The 24,323-nt window shown below is 40.2% G+C and overlaps 1 protein-coding gene across 1 annotated transcript in view; it reads left to right on the forward strand.

Moving 5' to 3' along the window:
- LOC143740863 (intracellular hyaluronan-binding protein 4) overlaps window positions 1–10,794 on the forward strand; it is a 159,276-nt gene extending 148,482 nt beyond the window's left edge. Inside the window, exon 9 of the transcript XR_013204911.1 lies at window positions 10,783–10,794. The gene's annotated coding sequence lies outside the window, so the exon portion shown is untranslated. The remainder of the gene's footprint in view (window positions 1–10,782) is intronic.
- Window positions 10,795–24,323: the final 13,529 nt, after the last annotated feature.

Genomic DNA, 24,323 nt, shown 5'->3' on the forward strand with positions numbered 1-24,323 from the left:
ATCATCTCTTAAAATAGTCCGCCCCACGCTGCAGGTAGGAGAGATCTCCACAGAGGAATATTGGGAGATCAATTAGAGCCACAAGGCAGCTTGTTGTCACTGACGCATCATTAGTAGCTTAATCAAGAGTAGTTTGATGCTTCTTCAACTAAAAATTAATTCAAAGTCCATCCCCTATAGCACAGCAAATGAGGCGTGATGTTTTGATTTTTCTGGTGAATATACTGGAAAGACACATGGCCACTGTTATCGTGTTGACATGTGAAGGGGTCGGTGAAAGATTTCTCCATTTCACCCCCTGTGTATATTATGGAATGTAGTTAGGTGTTGCACGATGAGGCTTTGTTAGGCCGCATGTCCAGAAAGATCACACACGCACAAACACATACTCCAGTATTTGTCTGCAGAGAGGTGGAAGAACAAAAGTCCAGCAGCACCGCTGAGATTATAGCCTTAAGAAATATGAAACTGCGCACTATCATGATGACATGTTGCTAAGCAACTAATAACAGTTTTTATACTGATCTTCAATGTAATGTTTCTTGTTAGGGAGGACATGCAGCTTTGCAAACTGTACATCAGAGACATGAATCATGTGTTACTGCAAATTTCATTCATACTGAATGCATTTCTATATATCAGGTGAAATTACATTTCTGCGCTGTACAATGGTAAATTTCATTTAAAGCGAAAGAGTAAAGCTAACATCAGAAATATGATTACGGAAGGAAATGAATACAGATGTTACCCAATAAAAAAATACTGCTTAAGATTCATCAGTATAAGTCAGATTAATTCAGTTGTTTATCAGGCTTCTCTCTCCAACTGGATCTGATTTAACAGTCGGATCCAAGAAGTCTGTGTATGTCTGGAGTTTCTTTAGACTTTGCATATGTTGCTTATTAAGCAGACAGTCTAGGTCTGAATCTAGACTCTTCTTAAAGGAAAAGTTCTGCCATCATTTACTCATCCTCTTGTCATTTTTAACCTGTACTAAAATTCTGAAAACTGTGTTGGTCACTCTTTTCAGTCTCCCTTCGAGGGTCCAAATCTCCAGAGTAGTGTGTGTGGACGGCAGGCGCAACCGTAGCGAAGGTTATGCGATTTAAAATGAAAATAGACTTGTGTCAAACGTAATCCACAGACTGCTCGAGAACCGATGATCTGGTTATGGTTCTATCAGTGGGTAGGCCTATATGGCTCAACGGCAATTTTTAAACTTTTTTTTCAATAATAAAAGGTAATGTATCAATTCAATCAATGTATCACATATTTTATGATTTCCATTACACGAGAGTAGATGTTAAAACTTCATGCTGATTTGTACTCGGCTTTCGCCAAGATAAGCACCAACTAAGACGTAGCTTTACAGTAACCTATGCTTCTCCATCCATTTACGCTTCTTTCCATCTGGTGACGTGAATCTCCTTCTGTCTGGTGTTAATAGTGTATTTGCGCGTCAGCACACACAACGGCTGCAACCACAGTGCGGTCCCCCCATAACAACCCTCTGGATTGAGCGGAGTAGGGAACATCTCTAGGGTCTTCAAGTGGGCACCTTCCGTCCTCAGTGTTTCGTCGACTAGCCCACGACACCTCAAGAGGGCTCGACAGCTCGACAACCCAACCAAATGGTTGGGTTGCGGAGAGATTGTGAGATTGTGGTTAGGTCTCAGCAGCAAGAGGGAAGTAGAGGTCAGTAAGCTGGGCTGAGTTGAGTGGGGGACGGAGGGGGGTGACTCTGGGTGACCCCCCTCCGTCCCCCACTCAACTCAGCCCAGCTTACTGACCTCTACTTCCCTCTTGCTGCTGAGACCTAACCACAATCTAACAATCTCTCTGCAACCCAACCATACGCGCCAACCCGTTTGACTAAGGCTGTCGAGCCCCACTGGTGCGTTAATATGCAGTTTCAGTGGCAACGGTTCCGTATGGCATACCACCTACCGCAAAACACAATATCTGCCCAACCACCCGTCATTCACGCAATATACACAGGAACGTAATGACTGTAAATACTATACAACCTCTACAAATAAACCAACAGTGCTGCTGAGACCTCACCACAATCTCACAATCTCTCCGCAACCCAACCATACGCGCCAACCCGTTTGACTAAGGCTGTCGAGCCCCACTGGTGCGTTAATATGCAGTTTCAGTGGCAACGGTTCCGTATGGCATACCACCTACCGCAAATCACAATATCTGCCCAACCACCCGTCATTCACGCAATATACAGAGGAACGTAATGACTGTAAATACTATACAACCTCTACAAATAAACCAACAGTGCTGCTGAGACCTAACCACAATCTCACAATCTCTCCGCAACCCAACCATACGCGCCAACCCGTTTGACTAAGGCTGTCGAGCCCCACTGGTGCGTTAATATGCAGTTTCAGTGGCAACGGTTCCGTATGGCATACCACCTACCGCAAAACACAATATCTGCCCAACATCCCGTCATTCACGCAATATACACAGGAACGTAATGACTGTAAATACTATACAACCTATAAAAATAAACCAACACCCTTCAAGTTTTCAAGAATTCTACGAAACCGTAGCATGGCGGCCTGTACTCAGCCAGCTAGAATCTTTCCGTCTCAACCACAGCCAGTTGCTGCTCCTTTCTGCTGCTTCAGATAAGTTCTTTACTGTGCGACGCAACTCTTGACCACTGAATCCGACGTCTCTGAGGAACCGGGTTGTAGAGTGTGCCACAAAACCTCGACAACCCACTTCCACTGGATAAACCTGGACTCTCCATCCTCGCTGTTCTGCTTCAGTGGCCAGATGAGCATACCGCAATTTCTTCCTCTCATATGCCTCATCTAACGCATCCTCCCATGGCACTGTTAACTCTATCAGTTGAACAATGCGTGCTGATCCAGACCACAAAACAATATCTGGTCGAAGGTTAGTGGTGGCAATCTCAGGTGGAAAAATAAGCCGTTGATCAAGATCAGCCAGCATCTTCCAGTCCCTAGCAGCTTCCAGTTGTCCTGGGCGAGAATTGGTGTTAGCACCATTTCTTGGTGGTTGCTCGCCTGGGCGGAGGAATATTGTCTTCTGCGTGTAATGTTTTGCTAGAACAGGCGGCAACTTATTGGTCATACTACGCTTGCCTTCCAATGCTAAAGCCAAACATCGCAATACTTGGTCATGGCGCCAAGTAAACCGACCTTGGCTAAGAGCCACCTTACATCCTGTCAAAATGTGCCTTAATGTGGCAGGTGATGAACACAAAGGACAAGAGGGATCCTCTCCTACCCAGAGGTTTAGGTTCTGCGGTGATGGGAGAACATCATATGTTGACCTAATAAGGAAACTGATCCTACTCTCTTCCATTGACCAAAGGTCTGGCCAGCCCATTTTTCGTTGTTCCACACTCTCCCATCTCATCCACTCTCCCTGCTTGGCCTGGGAAATGGCCTTTATACATCTCATCCTCTCCTCCTGCTTTCGCACCTCGTTGACTACCAGCTTCCTCCTTTGAGCTGGGCCTGCCTTGTGCCATTTAGGAGGAGCTAAACTGAGCCCAAAACCCCCTCTTCCATGCTGTACCTGTCCCACGATATCCCCAATTTGAAGGTCAGCCTTTGCCTCTACTACAGATTTCTTTGCTGACCACTTTCTACCAGTTTTTACCACAGGGGCTGCCTCCCTTACACATTTGTCGCGTGACTCTGCTAAAGTCATTTCCAGTCTGACCTTGGCACACTTAAACTCCTCGGTTAAAGCAGAGACTGGCAGCTGCAATACTCCTTTACTATAAAGTCCCACTCTGCTGAGGCAGCGTGGAACTCCCAACCATTTCCTGATGTATGAACTTATTAACACTTCCAGCTTATCCACTGTTGTCAAAGAAACCTTGTACACAGTCAGTGGCCACAGCAACCTTGGCAGTAGACCAAACTGAAAGCACCAGAGTTTTAGTTTGCCTGGTAGAGCACAGCTGTTTATGCTCTTCAACCCTTCCACTGCTTGTCGTCTAACTTCTCCCAATCGAACTGTGTCCTTTAGATCCCCATCGTACCATCTCCCTAGACTCTTCACTGGCTTCTGAGAAACTGTTGGTATTGCCTCACCATTAATGAAAAATATTTTATCTACTACCTTGCCTTTAACTATTGAGATGCTCCTTGATTTAGAGGGCTTAAATTGCATTTGTGCCCATTCAATATTATCTGTTAACTTCCCCAATAACCGATTAGTGCAGGCTACCGTTGTAGTCATGGTTGTCATGTCATCCATGTATGCTCTGATTGGTGGTAGTCGCATCCCAGAAGCCAAGCGCTCTCCTCCTACTACCCATTTTGATGCCGTAATGATTACTTCCATTGCCATGGTATAAGCCAGTGGAGAAATGGTGCATCCTGCCATTATTCTAACCTCTAAGTATTGCCATGTAGTGCTGAATTCTGGAGTTGAGAAACTAAATTGCAAATCTCCAAAATAGGCTTTCACTAAATTTGTTATCGACATCGGTACCCTGAAAAAATCAAATGATGCCCAAAGAAGCTCATGTGGCACTGAACCATATGCATTAGCCAAATCCAGGAATGTCACGTGGAGCTCCTTCCTCTCCTTTTTAGCTGATTGTATTCGTTGCCAGATAACACTGATATGTTCTAAGCATCCTGAGAATCCTGGAATGCCCGCTTTTTGAACTGAAGTGTCAATGAAGCCATTCTTTAATAGGTAGGTTGACAATCTCTGAGCAATAATGCTGAAGAAAATTTTGCCTTCGACGTTTAATAGTGAAATAGGACGAAACTGACTGATGCTTGTAGCATCTTTTTCTTTGGGTATAAAGACTCCCCCTGCTCGGCGCCATGATCTAGGTACAACCTGCTTTTCCCAAGCCACTTTTATCAATTTCCACAGAATCCTTAGAACTCCTGAAGCACTCTTGTACACTCTGTACGGAACTCCATTAGGCCCTGGAGATGATGAAGCCCTTGCCTTTCTCACAACCTGCTCTATCTCTTTCCACTTAGGTGCACAGACCTCCATTTGATATTCTGGTGGATTGACAGGTGGGATGTCTGACGGAATTGACATAGGCTCATGCCTTTTTGCATCTGTATGCGTTTCCTCCAAATATCTCTCTAGCTCAACCCTAGATGCTTTTAAAGTGCCATTCTTCTCACTGGTGAATAACTTCTTTATTAATTTGAATGGATCTTTATAGAAATTAGCCCTCGCATGTTCCTTCTTTTTGTAGCGTTTCCGTAGGCGCTCAGCTCTGCGTAATGTTGCAAGCTTATCTTTATGGCCCTTTGTAAGAGATTGAGTCCCTCCTTCTGACTTTGTTCCGCTCTTTTCCATTGCTTCCTCAGCTGTCTCCTTTCTCTAACTAACCCTTCAATTTTCTGCTGCCGTCTTGACAATCCAGGAGTAGTTTGTACTTTTTCCTTCCTTTTTTCCACACCAAACCTCTCACTTCCATATGCGTAAATGATGTCCCCAAATTTATCCAGCTTCTTTTCAACTGTACCAGTTAATCTTTCCAATGCAAAGCATAGATCTGTGTTTACCGTGTCCCATGCAGTTTTCTCACTAGCTCTTGGCCATCTAAACTCCAGGCCTATGCCCGTTGAGGTTCTTCTCTCTCTTATGCTGGTTAGTCTGACCGGGTTCACAAGAATCAATGTGTTCATCACTAACTGTGCAAACCCTCATCTCCTCTATGACAGGGGTGCTGATATCCTGCGAACTGTGGTTTGCTTCCTGTCGCTGGATTTCATTCGACTGACTTGACTGACTCCGTAAGAAGTACTGATCAATGCGAGGCCCTTGTCCCTTCTCCCTCAAGCATTTCATTTTCCCTTGATGAATCTTCAAAACCCTGACCGTTGTCGCCTTGCTCCAGCCACAGACACAAGCTTGGAGTTCAATGGCTTTGCTAACTGCTGAACTTGAACTAGTCTTTTGTGAAGTACTCTCCATACTCATATCCGTTTCCATTCCAAAGTCGTGAACCATGTTGTCCACCATTGAGTCATCTTCCGCCCCTGCTCTCGCAGACTCTAGGGGTATTTTCCTCTTTAATTTTTCAGAAGCCTTGGGCGGGTGTCTCCAGCATCCTGTAAACACAGAGCTGGATACTGCCGACAAGGGTAGCTAACCCTTACCAGCCCCATTAGGGTCTCTTTCCTCCTGTCAGCTGTCTCTCCAGGCTGTCACAAGGTCTTTCCCTTGTTGCCAGCAGCACTATTCACCGCAGTCACTGGACGTATCCAGATCTTCATGATTTCCATTACACGAGAGTAGATGTTAAAACTTCATGCTGATTTGTACTCGGCTTTCGGCAAGATAAGCACCAACTAAGACATAGCTTTACAGTAACCTATGCTTCTCCATTCATTTACGCTTCTTTCCATCTGGTGACGTGAATCTCCTTCTGTCTGGTGTTAATAGTGTATTTGCGCGTCAGCACACACAACGGCTGCAACCGCAGTGCGGTCCCCCCATAACAACCCTCTGGATTGAGCGGAGTAGGGAACATCTCTAGGGTCTTCAAGTGGGCACCTTCCGTCCTCAGTGTTTCATCGACTAGCCCACGACACCTCAAGAGGCTCGACAGTGACTCTGGCCTCCCAGAGTCACCCCCCTCCGTCCCCCACTCAACTCAGCCCAGCTTACTGACCTCTACTTTCCTCTTGCTGCTGAGACCTAACCACAATCTTAAAATATTACATAATTCATTGAAGCCTGTTTGTCATGTATAATATACCGACCAATCGTCATCTGGCACAAGAAGTTCCAATTTCAATGGAAAATGTGAAGTGGAGCGGTAATTTTCCGGTCACTCATAAATCGTTTGAAAATTACATTTATGAAGCGATCTGAATCTGTGCGTTGAAACAGTGGGTGCTAATTGACTACAAAGCACCGCACAAAACAGCACCAAAAATAGCATTAATGGTAAGTAGTCAAAATTATTACAATTAAAAAATTATCACAATTTAAAATAATAGTTTTCTATTTTAATATACTTTAAAAATATATAGAATTTATTTCTGTGATGCAAAGCTGGATTTTCAACAGCCATAATCCACGTCATGCCCCATGGGGATTATTCTTCACCCGATTCGACTTCACTGTGACCTATCGCCCTGGAACTAAGAACAATAAGGCTGACGCCCTTTCTCATCTCGAAACTCACCCAGAACCTATTTTCCCTCCAGCCATGTTCGTTAGTCCCATTACGTGGGAGCTGGACAAACAAATCTCCCACGAAGGTCAAGTCAACCCTGCTCCGGTCCAGAAGGGCTCACCTATGTTCCACCTTCTCATCGTATGACCCTTCTGGACTCAGTTCGCACCTCTCCGGGCTCTGGACACCCAGGTAGCCGGCGTACCCTCTCTCTCCTACGTCAGCACTATTGGTGGCCCTCCATGCCTCAGGACGTCTCCCGGTACGTCAAGGGTTGCTCAGTCTGTGCCGTGGTCAACACCCCGAGAAAACTTCCGGAAGGTAAACTGGTTCCGCTCCCTGTTCCACACTGGCCCTGGTCACACATAGGCATAGATTTCATGACCGATCTTTCCAAGTCCAAGAATTACACCTGCATCTTCGTCATAGTAGATCGCTTCTTCAAGGCCTGCAAGTTGATTCCACTTCCCGGTCTGCCTACAGCTTTCGAGTCCGCCGAGGCCCTGTTCCAACAGCTGTTCCGAAACTTCGGCATTCCTAAAGATATCCTATCTGACCGTGGTCCCCAGTTTATCTCCAGAGTATGGCGAGCCTTCTTCAAACTCCAAGGAGTAACCGTCAGTCTAAAATAGATCAGACACAAGACCCAGGTGGACTGCCGTCGGACCTCTCCTCCCCAGTATCAACCTGGACAGAAGGTATGGCTCTCTACTCGGGACTCCTGCCCTACACCTGCCCTGCCGAAAGCGGAGTCCTCGATACATTGGACCTTTCACAGTGCAGAGGCAGCTCAACGAGGTCACCTACAGGCTCAATTTACCAGCACACTATAGAATCTCACCTTCCTTCCATGTATCCCTCCTGAAACCTCACACTGAACCTGTCCCATCTCCTCCCACAGATCCTACGGAGACCAAGCTACCTCCTCCTCCCAACCTTGCCGAAGAAGAGCCTATCTATCGAGTTCGTACCATCCTAGACTCACGACGACGAGGTGCTCGAATCAAATACCTATGGAGGACTATGGCCCAGAGGAGCACTCATGGGTCCCACGGGATGACATCCTCGACCCGACACTCCTCGGTCAATTCCACCATGAGCACCCTAACCGTCCAGCTCCCAGAGGTCGTGGCAGACCTCGTCGTCGTCATCTTCCCTCTACACAGTCGTCAGGAGCCGCCCATGGAGGAGGGGGTACTGTCACGGCTCCACCAGACCTGCACGCTCCGCCCACTCGTTCACTCTCCCCTGAGTACTCATTCACCTTCCCTTCACATCCTCGTCTGGTCTCGTCTATTGCTAGACACTCAGACTCACCTCTTCACTTACCTGCTCAAATTACCCTTGATGTCCGTTCTCCGATCCCGATCCTGTACTTCATTTGCCATCACCAGAGACACTCGCCTGAGCCTTCCATCCAGCCTGTTCCGATTACCATCTGCAAGAGACATTCTAAATTACTCATCAGCTAAGTTCCATTTGGCATATCATCATTGTTTGCTAACTCAGTACTTACATCTGCTGGCCTCCGTGCTTCTGTTCATAATAAACTCTTGTTACATTTCTACTCACCTGTCTGACTCTTCACTACCCGTGACATTATCAATGTTGGAAACAGTTTTTTGTTATTGAACCTGTGATACTTTCAGGATCAGGATTCATTGATGAACAAAAAGTTTAATAGAACAACATTGAATTAAAATAGAAATTATTTTATAAGTCTTAACTGTGTCACTTTTTATATAATTTTAGCACATCCTTGCTGAATAAAAGTATTAATTTCTTTTAAAAAAAAAAAGAAAGAAAGAAAATGACTGACCCCAAACTTTTGAACGGTAGTGTATATTGGTACAAACATTTCTATTTTAAGATGCTGTTCTTTTTTTAACTAAGAATCCAGAAAAAACTATCAAAGGTTAGTATATTATAATAGTATAAAGTATATTATAATAGAACAAAATTATTTCAAATTGTAGTAATATTTCACAATATTACAGTTTTTTTTCTGTATTTTAGATCAAATAAATGCAGCCTTGATGAGCATAAAAGGCTTCTTTAAAAAAACATTAAAAATAGTAGTGTGTCCAGACTTTTGGCCGGTAGGCTTCTTATATACTATTATACTTATAATATATATATATATATATATATATATATATATATGCATCTTTTTTACATTTGAGCCCCTGCCCCTGAGGAACTCTCTGCACGTACCCGTATAAATATGTATCATATTTATTACTTCACTTCCTTTGAAATCAAATAGGCTAACTGTGATTTCATGTTGCATCACTGCATTAATTGGAAGAGAATTGCAATAATATAAATGAAGTTTCAAGTGCCCAACCAAAGAGAACACTAATCACAATAATGGTGAGACATTAGGGAATCAACATTCATTTCTGTAGTCAACTTATGTGACGTTCTCCACAAATTTTTAGCTGTATTGACAATAACATTCAAGATGACTGGAAAATGAGCGAATGCAGCTATAAAGAATGATGACTGCAGAAGTGGAAGAAATTAGTGAAAAGTCAATTAAGAATTGCCCTCGCCTGGTTATTTTTTTTTTTTTTTTTTTTTTTTTTGCTTTGGCAAAATGGTACTCAAACCAGTCAAATAATGTTTACTTGGGTTTTCTGAGACACAAACAGTACAGATTACTAAATTGTTTTAAGTAAGTTCATTATTGGACATTAATTATTGGACATTAAGTAAAGTTAACTAAAACGTCTTAGTAAGAACAACTGTTATATTTTACAGTGAATGTGTATTAAATCAGTAATGTTGTAATGTGAAACTTATAGAATAAGGTCTATGTTAAAAAATGATTTGGTTTTACTGCAGCCTATTTAACTGCAGAAAAACAGGAAATAAAACAGACACCCGTGTCGGTCACAGAAGGTGAACTTTCCACTGGATAAAAATTGTAGAAGCACCATTTTCTTCCTCCCAGTAAACACAGTGAAACCTGGTAGTAAAACTATTTGACACAGTTAAATTAATCACATCTCCATGCCTCAGGCACCCCATGTGAATCCCCACATGGTGCCAGCACAGACAGGATATTGGCACACTTGGAAAGATTGGCAGATAGAAAAGGACAGTCTGTCAATGCCTTTTTCTACTTTAGAAAAACCAAAATGCTTAATGTTTGCAAATACCACATATGCTTTCAGAACATCCTTTTATAAAGGTGTTTTTGTGATTTTCTTGAAGATAAATGATTTGGACTCTTAGATAAACAGGGCTGTTGATGTTTGCGTGATTAAAAACATTGTCCTGGCAGTCTAACCGAGGAAAGCCAAGGTTTATGAGCGGGCTGCATACAGTAATGATTTCTGGAGAAAGCTCAAGGCTGACAGAGACATATAGGCCAGTTCTGCCTCAAATGTGGTCCTATAGGAGAGTGACTCATGCAATACTTAATCCTGGTGATTCAGGGAGGGAAACCCAACATTTTATGTAAACCAAAATCCTTGAATTGTAGGATTTTATCATTTATATGATCTTTTATCATTTATTTGATCTTTTACGCCGACATATCCTGGTCCAATAATGAATTGGGTTGCAATTTGTCAGTGAGGAGCGGTATAATCTCTTGTTCTTTATCTGCTCTGAAATGAGCAGTATTCTCAACGGAGGACCGTAAAACAACACATTGTGTCACTGATTAGCCAAATCCATTATGCTCTAATTAAATCACTAGATACTGCACATTACTGCTCTGAGCACTGCAGTGGCCTTTATTGCTAAAGCCCACAGATAATTATTTGATTAGCTTGTTTTCACTTTGCAGTTCTTACTTTTTACAGAATATTTTAGACATTCTCACTTTTTATTTTCATATTTCTTTTAACATTTGCACATATTATTGTTTAATAGATCTGTCTAAACGACTGTAAAACAAACTATTTAGTCTTGTACTCCGCACCCTGCTTGTTTTTAATAGACTAAAAGTTTCAATTTAGTGTTAACACTGAAAACGTTTAATGCATTTCCTCATGTCATAGTGCTTCCTTCCTCATTTTACCCTTTAGCCTGATGTCAGACTATAGCACTCCTGTGTTGAGCCAACAAGCCACCGTGCGAGAGGGCAGCTGAGTTAATTGTCAGATCGCTGTGACCCCTGAGGCATCTGAGGTGGCTTGTACTGTTGAAATATCACACATTATTTGTCTTTTCCCATCATTTTCTCTCTCTAAAAGATACTTTCAAAAGTTTGGGGCTCAGTTTGAATTTTTTTTTTTTTATATATACATTTCTGTCTTGACAACTCAGAGTGTTTGGCAAGGATTGCAGTGAGTGTTTTGCAATGGATATGACAATGTTGATATGTTTGCTCTTTGCAGAATAGATCTGCTGTTGGTTATTGCTGCTGCAGAGCAAGTATGGGACTAGCCAATGCCAATACATGCAGACACGCTGCTGTGAGCAAATAAGACATGCTTCTGCTGCACAATATAGCGTACATGAATTACCCGTAGCAGATTTATACAGATGGAGCTGGGGAAGGTGGAGGGTTTCTGAAAATGTGCTGCACTGCTAGAGTAATGCTGACCAAGTATTTGAAAGCTGAAATATATCTTGAAATATTATTATAAATATATTGTATAAAATAAATATATTGTATAAAATGAAAAAAACAATTAAGAAGCACAACATTTTTCAACATCGATAATTAGAAATGTTTCTTGAGCACCAAAATTATTTCTAAAGGATCATGTGACACTGAATACTGGAGTAATGATGCTGAAAATTCAGCTTTGCCATCACAGGAATAAATTACATTTTAAGTCATATTAAAATAGAAAACATATTTTAAATTGTAATAATATTTCTCAATATTACTGTTTTTACTGTTTTTTTATCAAATAAATGCATAATTGGTGAGATTAACAGCCCTTTTTAAAAAACATTAAAATAAAAACTTTTGAGCGGTAGTCTTTTTACAGGTTCTGTATTTATATATATATATATATATATATATATATATATATATTTGAACGTTGTCTGCTTATATAGTCAGCACACACAGTAGATATATTAGTACTTTTATATTCTCTCAGTGTACAATGTCTTTCCAGGTGGCTTACATATCCTGACATGTGTACGCCGTACCGTAATATACCAGAATATGTTTATTCTGAACGATGCTTGGTGGGGGGGTGAATAAATTGAGACAAATTAACAGTAATTTGCAATTTTACAGAAGACAAAATAATGAAAATAAATGGGAAACCGTACACTCGTTCACTCGGACACTTCCAGCATTCCTAACACAGCGTGTCATGTGGTCGCATCTGTCCAGCTAATAAATTTACCCCAAACAGCGAGACACTGACGGCAGGTTTCCCCTTGCAAAGCTCTCACCGCACATTAACTTATAAGTACCCGACACATGGAAATTGGCTTTTACATTTTCTGCCCCTCTGCTCCTTTGGAACTTATCCCAGACAGATGTGTCTCTTTGAAAGATTACACTGAACTGCAACCAAAAAAATAAGAAGTAAAATAAAAAATCACCTCCATTAGAGTCAGTCGAGATGTTAGAGAGATATTAACAGGTTAGCAAGGGGCAGGGTGCTTCTAGATCATTTTAACTGTCACTGCCAGGATTTTTTTCCAGGTACAAATTTATTTTGGGATATAAGGTGCCAAAACATTGCAGGTGTTGTTGTGAAAATACCATCTGGTTCATTAATCGAAAGTATTCCAGAAAATTACGGACCCCCCTAGGAATGATATACGAGCTGAATGTATTCCACAAGCAGACTTAGCATTTTAAATACCACTCTGCAAAGAAAGGAAACTTCAGATAGCTTAAGTGCTCACAGCATGTGTAAATTGATTAGAGTGTAAAAAACCAACTGCTGAAGAATTCCTAGGGGTTATGATGATGAAATAACCTGACAGACTATTGCCTATTGGTTGAGAGTAACTGGCTTTTCAATAGCGACTCCTGGAAGTGACCTGTGGGGTAGCAGGGCAGACCTGTCTTGGCACTGTTTGACACATTCACCCTGAGGGGCCAGAGAGGCAGTAGTCTCCCACACTCTCTGCTTAACCTCCTGTCACTCTGGGGAGGCAAGGAAGACCCATTTGAACCCCAATAAAGGAGGCAACTACTAGCATATGCCTGATCTAAGACCACTTGCCAAAAAACAGGTCCAGAATTACCAGTTAAATATTTATGCTGTTTTGAGTGCATATAGTTTATCCTGACAGTTGCATTTGGAAATTCTGATCACACATTTAATCTACACACATTTTCTGCTACTTATCATTGTTTTATGTACCGCAAATTTAAAACATAAAAATGTAAACACAATTACCCAATTTTCCCCAAGCCGTTTAGTGTTGTGGTGCTAACACCACAGCTAAAATGCACATACGGAAAAATTATATTTCAATGCTTTTGCGTCCTCTCACAAAGCGTTTTCATTGTAAGAGAAACATTGCGGTCACTTGCAAAACTTTTGTGATGGAAATAATGTGAGGTGGGACAGAAAGCGGTATGGACCCTTTTTACATGTCTTGCTTCGTTCTCGGAAGCAGGCTAATCTTTTAGTTTGGTTAATGTCTCTAGTGCTGAAAGGAAAAAAATTAAAATATATGTTCCCATTTGATCTAATAGCAAATAGATAAAATCCACAATAAAAATCCAGAGTGCTTGATTAAGGTATTCAGAATAGAGGAAGATATCAAATTTGGCACCGTTGTTTTAAAAACACTCAGGCAGGAGCATTAACTAGCTTTCTGAAAGGTAATGCCAAGGTTATGTTACACTAAGCTTAATCTTATAAATGTTCCTTAAACGTGTGTATGTATATATATATATATATATATATATATATATATATATATATATAATGTGTATGTGTTGCTAGACTTACGATGCTATTAAACAAAACATATTGTCACAGTCCGTGAAAAGGTCCATATCAATGCTTTTGCAAGTGAATGCAAATGTTTCTTGGGGGGAATTAAATATTTTAGCAAGATAAATGAAAAGTTTTGAAATATAATATTTCCATCACCATGTTCCCTTAGGGGCTCGGTTCTATAACAAAAAAGTTTGTCTAAACGTTATTTGCTATGTGTGAAGCAGATTTCTTGTCATAACTCAAAAGTTTCTACACATTATAAAGAATACAATTAATACAATATAACAGTTTGAACCAAAGTATTCAAGGGATACAGCGACATTTTATAATAAACACTGCATGCAGTAAATAATTATGTTCACCTGCTGTGAGTAAAATGTACTCCATTATGAGTTGATTTGGCACAGTAAAAACAAAAGGGAATAAATGCATTTGCAGTTTAAAGTGTTGTAACTGTATCTGGCACCCATGCAGTTAACACAATACTAATTCACATATATTCATTTACACTCTCTTTTCCAGATTACAAGAAGACAATTAAACATAAATTAGTTTGTTGTTTATGATGGCAAAAAATTCCTCAACAACTTAGTAAGTGGTGCACTATAGCATGTGTTTCCTCGTAAGACATCTGTGTGCATCTTTCAGGGATTTCTCACAGACCTCGCTAATGAAACCTAATGAGTGTGGAGACCCGCTCGCTCAGAATGCTGCCAGCGACTGTACAGGTGCTGGCACACATGAGCAAAAATGCTTGTTACAGGTGTGTTTAAACAAAAAACATGGAAGAGACTAACTTTTTTTTAAAAAAGATTGTGGACAAAAGCTGAGTCTGCTATCCATCTGCTTAATATGTTTATGTTGGTAAAGGCAATTTGAAAATGTGTCAATCAAGCAGGTCACCGCTTAGGTCAAACACTGAGGTCATCAGCTGCGTGACCAATGAAGTTCTCATCATGGCCACCCCGGAGGTCAGTTCACTTAAAATCTGTAGATGAAATAACAGTGGCTGTTTGTAATGCTTACTGTGCACTGTGTCTACTTAAAAAAAGTAGTATGTGAAAATGTATTATGCAATGCTAAACATTTTAGTGTGTTGTCACATGCTATCTTTACTTTAATTCAAGGGGTCAAAGTTTATGCTGGTTAGCATGGCCACATTAGCCCCTTCTGGTAGATGCTGTATACACCATATAAGAAAATTACCCAAACATTCTGACAAAATTGCAGTATAAAATATATTAAAATAGAAAATAGCTATTTTAAACTATAATAACATAATAACTATAAGTTTCATAGTGCTCTTAAAATCATGAAATTGTTTTATATTTTGACATTTCTGGTCATTGTTGCTAGTTAAGGGTTTAGGAATGTTTGTGTGCTTTTGGTTCAAACATTTTGTGCATAGTATGCATACTGTTTACTGCAGACATAGTATTCCAAACATAGCCAGAATGTTAGCCAATTTTATCACTGACAAGATTATGGCTGAGATCACAAAGAGGAAAAGGAGTAGTCAGTTTAAGACATGCCCAAGGAAGATCTTATGATTAAGACAGTGAGCACAAAATGAATAGTCAAGGTTGATCTGAAGGTATACTTCTCTGATTTCACTCTTCGTTGATTTCAGCTATGATCTTCATGTCATTACTCATTACTCATCCCTGAACTTCTCTGTGAGTTCACATATGAAGCCATAGGTGATACGAATGCTCATATGTTGCCCTCCATCATAATGCAGAATGAATGCATGCGCACATATCTCAAACAAAGCATCAGTGATTGCACTTCTACATCATTTGAAGGCAGGCCCAGGGACAGCAATATCACATTCCAGTCAAATAAATGCAGACATTTGTGAAACATAAAATTAGAAATATTTTTGTCACTTGGGCATGTCAACAAACAATGAAGACATTGTAATGAGCAATATAAAAAAACATCTCTCAGCGCAGATAGGAGCAAGCAATAGAGATGGTTATTGAATGTTCATGGGTGCTGCTTCCCCTCAGAGTGATGGATCTCGCGCCAGCGCTCCAGGGCTCACGCGACCCCAACACCAGATTAAATCTGACACTCATGACCGCAACTGTCAGGGCCACAAAACGAATGGAAAACCAAGAGCGACAGACTAATTAGGTCCTTCCTGAGAGGTGGTTTATTTTCATATTTACTCCAGAGCGGTGAAGGCCAAATCCCTCTCGCCCCCTAGAACTACCGTGCCACACAAACAGATCATAATTACAAAGAAAATAGGCCTGATTGCTTTTTGATTGGTTTAATAGGCATATTGAAACATACTTCATCTGCTGGCACATGCAGGGGGTGAGGAAAAGCACAGGTTATTGGCTTCCATTAGTACCAAAGACACACATTAATGGCTTTTAATGAATATTGTTTGTATTAATCTTGTCTGTGGTGAAAGAGATTAAAGGTGCAGGGCTGGGATTCCATTATTAGTCGAAATTGCAGACAAACAGAAAATGCATCATGGATCAAGAATGGCAAAGAATGCTGTAAATTACTAGCCATATTTGTTGATTTATGGGACTGTCCTCCCAGTTTTATGGGTTTGTCAAGAAGATGGAGGGGCTACTGACTCACGTTTTTAGAATGGCTGCTAACAGGGAGTGCTAAGCTATGAGTATAAAACTGTAGGTATTATGAGACCTTATCTGTGAGTTCAAGGTTTATTTCTAAAATTTAAAAACATACTTTCTCAATGAAGTAACATTTTAGGAATAATTCACTCTGGTAGGGAAATTGCAGGCAAAGCTTTTCATCAGAATAATGCTATCGTACATGCTAACAATGCTAGCAACCAACACATTATATTTCAATTAATTTGAATAACTTGGAATTCGCAATCACCTTTTTCACCTTTCTCTTGAAATATTGGCCAGAAAAAAAGGGAATTGAGCTAAACCATATACATTTTTCACAACATTTAGCAGGCTATATTGATTTGTGTTAACGGGATGTATATTTCCATATTACAACTTTGATTAACTTTTTTGATCCACTTCAAATGTTGACTACTATATATATATATATATATATATATATATATATATATATATATATATATATATATATATATATATATCCAGACCATCATACATTAAATGGCGAGGAGAAGAAAATAAACTCGTCTCGATTGATTATTGCACCCTCTGCTGGTTTACTAATGAAGCAACACACTTGTGGCTCATATTCTGCCACACGAATTGCTTAGCACACTGAGTATATTAATGAACATTAATTGGTCATTATCTCCCTTTTTGCTTGGAAGCCTATAGGAATTGTCCACTAAATAAAATTTAAAGTGTATTTCAATGAACGCAGCCAGAGATTTTATTTTGAGGTTGATTGCAAGAAAGGTTAAGCACAAATGCTTTTCTGCCTGACCTATCATATTCATAAAATGACTATAAACTACAGTTTGCTTTTGCTATTATCACTTTTAAACATATGGTGCTATCGCTATGTTTTATGGTGCATGTTTATGTAATAAGGTTAATGTAATGAGCTAATAATGATTTTCATAAAAGATAATTAGGGTTTTCCTTATTTAATAGTAGGCTATTAAATAAGAGTGCATTTTGTTAATGACATATGCTGTGGGATGAAGGGATGGGGACCTGGGGGTGGTGAGATCCATGTTTCCATCTCACTTGCTCTATCGAAATCATAATTTTGCCTTTTTTTCTGCGGCAGGATTTATGTTTGATCTTCCCTCAAGTGTAATTATAGACTATGCTTTAGCCTTGCCTTCTGTGATATCCAGACCAATAAAATTACTCTTCACTCAGTCCATTTTTCATTCCACTGCCACTGTGCTGCTCTCTAAATTTAATCTTAGGTCTGGTGAAGTTGAGTTTCCCATGCCAACCACAATACAGTGGTCCCAGATAGAACCACAGTTGCTTGATTATAGCATTGCCACTGACCTCAACCATGTACAAAAACTGACAAAAATTGCTGCAAGTATTCCCGATGCATCTGCTTGTTTTGATAAGATTTAGATGTTAAGCAGAATGACAGCAGTGCTCTAGAGGAACAACTCCAGAGATTCAGACTATAAGGCTCAGCAAGTATTACTGAAGATGTCATTTCAGGCCCCATTTCCCACTAGATTTCATAGTTGGATGAGATACTTCTGAGAGATGTACAAGATGTCATGCCAGACGTCTAATTTAAGCATAACATCATTCGATTATTATTTTGGAAGCATTGGCGGTCACTGAGAGTGTAATAGCATGAATATGGATTTTGCATTGGCCCCTAATATAAACTTGTATTCAGAGAGTAGGTCCAGCTTTGCTTGCGGTCTAATATTACAATTTATATTGTTATTGCACAGCTTTCTGAAATACTCCATTCTTATTGCACGGAAGTCCAATATTTCATAATGTGCTGTCATCCAAGGCAATGCTGTCAAATCACTCACCTGGGTTAAAGAAACTTGTGCTACTTTAATGTCTCTCGTACAAATGCTTGTTTAATACCCATCTTGCGTCAGTGATCGATGATAATGAAAATGATCTTTGAGCATTTCAGTAATTGACTATTTTTTTGCTGGCTTTGGTAAATCATGTTTATAACATGCTTACTCATATTTATGGGATGAATTGTGAGATAAAAAGTCATACCTGTGGCTAAAAGTTAATTTTTTACATCATGTCAACTTTTTATCTCATAATCATGACTTAGGGTCTCATATATTCAACTTTGTTACTATTATGACTTTTTATCTCATAATTATGACTTTGTATCTCATTATTTTTACTTTTTTGGTTTACCAAAGCAATAAAAAAAATGTGTAATGTCACAAAACTTATGGAAGTCCATTTATTTTTCCTGCCATGATGAGCTCAATATTTCTACACATTACGTTTCTCTCCCACCATTGTTTGTTTAGAAATGTATTTGTATGCATAATTTCTTCTCAGCTGAGCACAGAATCCTTTAAGAAAGCTGGCCTCAAAAATACTTTCACTGACCTTATCCTGTCCCTCTCGCTGGGGTCTGTAACCCGGCTTCCTACGGGGGATTAGCCTAAAACATGTTTTGTGCGATGGCACCGAGCGGATCTGGCTGTGGGATTTCAATAAGGCACTATTTCACTCTCGGCCAGAGAGATAATGGCCCGTATGGAGATGGATCAAGTAACGCTTCCCTTTTGCCACAGCCGATCTGAAAAACTCCAGGTACAGAATGGAAAAGCGTGAAATAGAATAATAATACTGTCTGAAATGCACTTTGTTCGACACAGCTGCTGCTTCAAAGACCCATTTAAAGTTAAGACTTATATTGTGCTTATAAACAGCCCGGCAGAAGCTAAAGAGGAGAATGAACGAAATGTGATATGTGAACGTCTGGTACACTCTAGGGTGCTGACTCCTCAGGATACATGTAGATGCAGATAGAACGAGTTTCTTTTACCATATATTGTGAACAATGAAACTCCAAGCACAGTTAAGGGCTGTTATAGGAGTCATTGATGGGAGATTTTCACTGTGAATTGAAGGTTGTGTACATTCACAGTTGGTTGAGAGCTACTCAGAGAATGTATCTAAATTGGACCCCTGAGCACTGGAGCGTGAGGGTTTATGAGTGGCCCTTAAACATTGCAGTTAAGTGAGGACTGGCCTTCTAGTGGTTATTAACTGAATTCAGAAAAGTTTTGGGTTTCACAGTCCACTATGGTGATGCTTTTAAAGGTGACTTTCAGCGACTGCTTGCACTTACTTTTTGTGCTTTAAATGTGACTGTTTTTTTTTTTTGGGTTAAACACTGGTGCCATGAATATGACAGATAACATCCCATTTCTGGTGTTCCTTCTTAACAAACAATTATTTGCATGGCACTACTGCAAATAAACATTTCCAACTCTGACTTTCTGTATGTATGGGTTCAGAGTATTTCCCTTCTGACTTTGATCTGCCTACCCTTTCCACAGTAAAAAAAAAAAAAGGGAAAAAAAGAAATGCTATCCACAAAATGGCTCTAAATGATGTCCACTTAGACACTAATGAAGCCCAGCTTTGTCTAAACATAGTAGAGGAGTACAAAGAAAGGACAGAAAACAGCGTTGGTGTGGAAGCAAAAGGAATAGTGCCTTTGTCTTTTGTTACCATATGCTGTTAACAATAATCCGTAGTTTGTACATGAATCATTTCGGTTCATTTGGCACATCTGATGTTGTTCTTTGACAGGATCTTATCTGTGTGAAGTTTTAACATGCCATTCCTTAGTCATTATGCTGTGCTCAGTTGCTTAGACATGTTACTGTTCAGCATGAGATTTTATCTATATAATTGCAGCACATTCTTTGAAATATTTAGCATTGGGTATTTAATTAGTGAATGCATTGTTAGAACCCTCTATTACTGTGAGGTTTAAAAGGTTAAGGTATGAATGAGGGTGAAGCGGAAGGAAAAGCTTTGAGTTTGTGTTTGATTCAGTTTTGCTTTTTATTTCGGACAAGTAATATTCAAAAGATGAATCATGGAGGAATATCTGTAATAGTCTTAGTTGTACTGAGGGACCGAAAATGCTGCCTGTTGTGTAGAAAAAAAACTGTGGATTGTTCCAGAATTGTTTCAGGCTCTTGCGAGAATGAACTTGTTTTGTTTTCGCAAGCCTCTCAGGTTTTTCCTCATACTTTTGTTTTTATGTTATGACAAAAATACAAGATCTGCAGATGATAGTAATATAAAAAATAAACACCATCTCTTTGGAAACCATAACATCTAGTCCATGTAGCTCATCTTTCATTAACATCTGCTGTTATGTCTACCAGTGCGGGAGATCAGAGGTCTGAATCAACTCATTTTGACACAGCTATATATAATAGTGTTAGTTTATAAAAACAAAATCAGCCTACCCATAAATCCTATCAGCTCTCTTCTAAACACTGGTCAAGCTGCAGGATCATGCTTGATGCTTACCCGATCATGAGAAAAATGTGGCCATGCATACGTTTTTCTAAGCATCTTGTTGCCCTGGGTACATATCTCCTGTTTTCAGTGAGTTTCACCAATAAAGATAATATATTTTCATCAGTACAGATGCCCAGAATCCTAATGTTCCAAATAAACTTTTTCTTTTTCAACAGAAATGTATTGACCTGCATTTTAAAACGTAATTTACGTTTACAAGTTACGTTACTTTTGTACGTTATCTCACCTGGGCTGGGCTTGATTGTTTGCATTTTAATACAAAAAAAGTGAACTTTTGGTGGTAAAGGACCTTAACATTTGCCAAAAATAAAAGTTAATAAGTCTAGGCTAAAGGAAATGCAAATTGAAAATGCAAATGAAAAAATTATTGCTTTCTGTAATGTGTGCCATGTCCTCTTCTGTCAGTCTTTAGTCCTGCCCCCGCCCCCTTCTTTACCTGCCTTTTTCCCCTCCCTTAATTAGGGTACGTTTACACGACAACGATATCATTAAAACGTATACGTTTTTTTCCTTTGAGTTTTCCACGTATAGATGAAACCAATTGTCACGGATCCGAGTAGTATGAAGCTGCAGACTCGGAGACCTGCATCTACAATCCCCCTGCACCCAGAGTCCCGCATTCTCAGACCCCTCGTTTTTCGAGACAGCGCCTCCTATCAAATTGTATCGGATAAACATGTGAAGAACATGTGAAGAACTTAAGCCAAAACGTGAGTAGGCTATCTTCAATTTTATTTAGCGAATCGTAGTAGCCTACTCGTTTGATTTATTTTTTAATAAAACTAATTTAGCTCATCGATACAACCAGATTTGAGCCGTTAACGTATGTTTTTTCGCCCTCTTCCCCCCAAACATATTTTGATAGCTAACGTTAGCCTTTAACCTTGGACTTTTTGTATATGTCATAAATGCTGCAGTGATTATCACTGCCCATTTTGTGCCCCTATATATTTCAAACCCACAAAGTTGTCCAAAGTTCAAAAACATTTCAAGGGACACTTCAACAGAGCAGTGCAACATGAAGGTAACATTTGCACACATCTTTTTTCTTTTTTCTTTTGAAACATCATAAGACATGTGCTATCGGGCCTATACTGTTGTAGGCTATTCCAGGGTACACCATACATCGATGGAGTCGCCCCTGCCGAACCCAGCAACATATCATTTTATGATTATGCAAAGCGACTTATAAATTAGTTTTTTTAATGCAATTGAAGACGAAAAGTAAAGTCACGAACACAGTTTTTTCTTCCTTTTTTCTTTACAGCAAGATGATGTTTAGGTGATCATTAAATAAAGTACAGAATTGGTTATTTTTGGTGTTTTGTCTATTCTGATTTGTTTTGCTTCGCATTCAAAATATCAAAAAACAGATTTTGTAATGTTAGCATGGTAATGTTAATTAGACCATTATAGGTTGAACTGAAAGAAAAATTGGAATTTGAATTTAAAAAAATTAAAAAAAACATTGTAGCAATATAATATCACATACTATTTTTCAGAAGATAGTTCAATCTGTAATTGTATCCCTTCCATCGCAATGAGTTTTTTTGGCACATGCATTAAGCAGGGAACGCAAACATTTATTGGAACATTTATTTGGAGACCGTAATATTGCATCCTATTGTTTTTAATTGCATTTGGATAAGCGTGCGCTGTACTCTGTGTGCGGGTGTTATACGATCTTTCGAACAGCAAGAGGCGCTGTGTTCGAAAAACGAGGGGTCTGAGAATGCGGGACTCTCGGTGATCCGCGAAAACGACAAAAATGCTGTATTCTGCTGCCAGGCCGTTAGATGGCGATGAAACACTATAGATTCAACACGTAATACGCATGTGCATGAGACCGTTTTGTGCATTTTGAAACCCCTTTTTCAAAAGTTTGCGTTTTCAGGCCCCCAAAACGCTGTTGTGAATGGCAAAACCCATAAAAAGTTTTACGGTTTAAGTTAAAAACGGTGTCGTGTAAACAGCCCCTCAATCTCCCTGTTTTTTCTGTCCTGTTCATTCGTGGCGGTTTTGGTTTTTACCCAGTTTAGGTGTGTTCCTGTCGGTCGGTTCTGCCAGTTCCAACCCAGGTGATCCCTTTCTATTTGCCAGCACTGAGTTTTTTCCCGTACAGGGTGGTTTATGTTGTGTTTCCCTTTCAAGGGAACTCGAGCTGCGTTGAGACGCGGTGGGAACGCTCTGCGTGATTGCGTCGTGAAGCACGTGTATAATCAGTCCAATGGAAGAGCGAGACGTCATAGGCGGTGACGTCATAGACCAGGAAGCTATAAAGCACACCAGAAAACAGACCGCGACAGCTTCTGTTGCCTTCAGCAAGCGATCTGTGTATTCTGTCCTTGTCATATTTATTGTTGTCTGTCAAGTTGCAATATATATATATATTATGGCAAAAGAGAGCAAGCAGCTTTTGTGTTGTTCCCTGCCCACGTTATATCACGGGTGGGGACACACACATCAGCTTTTTGTTACTATTTGGGAGTGGAGCATGCCACAGTCAGTTCTCGAGGGGGCTGACTGTGAGCATTGCGAGAAACTGTCCGTGAGGACGCTCCGCTCCCGCCGGGCGTTCTTCGAGGAGGACGGTTCGGTTCGCGCTCCCCGCGCGGGTCCCGCTGTTGCCGATGCACGGCGGCGACTCGCATTTTGGGGTTCGCAAACGGATCTGACAGCGGGGGTTGGGACGGGCTCTGCCCTATCTCAGCTTTCACCTGCCAGATCCAGTGCTGGCGATTTCCAGTTCCGAGGAATTGGTATCGTTAGTGTTTTGTTTAGAAAAAGAGAACAAAACAAATAAAGATATTAAGAAAAGGCAGATGTTTGAGTTTTCAATAAATGAATAAATAAGTCAGCTCATAACTCTGTTGAATAAAGAGGAGCTTTAAAAGGAGGTTTATCTAGTGTTGTTGCTAGTTAAATATTTTCTGGCCAGCTGAACTTTATGAGAGTGAAAATAAGGAGTTTATTAGATGAAATAAATCTAAAAACAGAAAAACTCTGTATCTCAGCCTCCTCGTCGGGGACTGCCGTTTTTCCCTATCTCCACACCACACTGAGGTGTCAAGATCGTGGAATAAGTCGGTTTCTATTTTATGTGTTTAATGCCCTACGTCTAACTATAGTAATGCTATGGGTATTAAGTATCATGGTATGACAGTGCCTCGGGTTAAAGAGACGCTTGCTAGCTTTCTCTCTCCCAAGTCGGCGTCATAATTTTTAACCCCGACGTTACCCACCAGCCATCTAAATAAAAAATTTTTTAGGCAACGCTGGTGGGTAAATTATAAAGACATGGATGAA

This window comes from Siphateles boraxobius, unplaced genomic scaffold (assembly GCF_051911475.1).
Source record: "Siphateles boraxobius isolate OS27281-9 unplaced genomic scaffold, OSU_SipBor_1 18, whole genome shotgun sequence".
NCBI classification, from domain to species: Eukaryota; Metazoa; Chordata; class Actinopteri; order Cypriniformes; family Leuciscidae; genus Siphateles; species Siphateles boraxobius.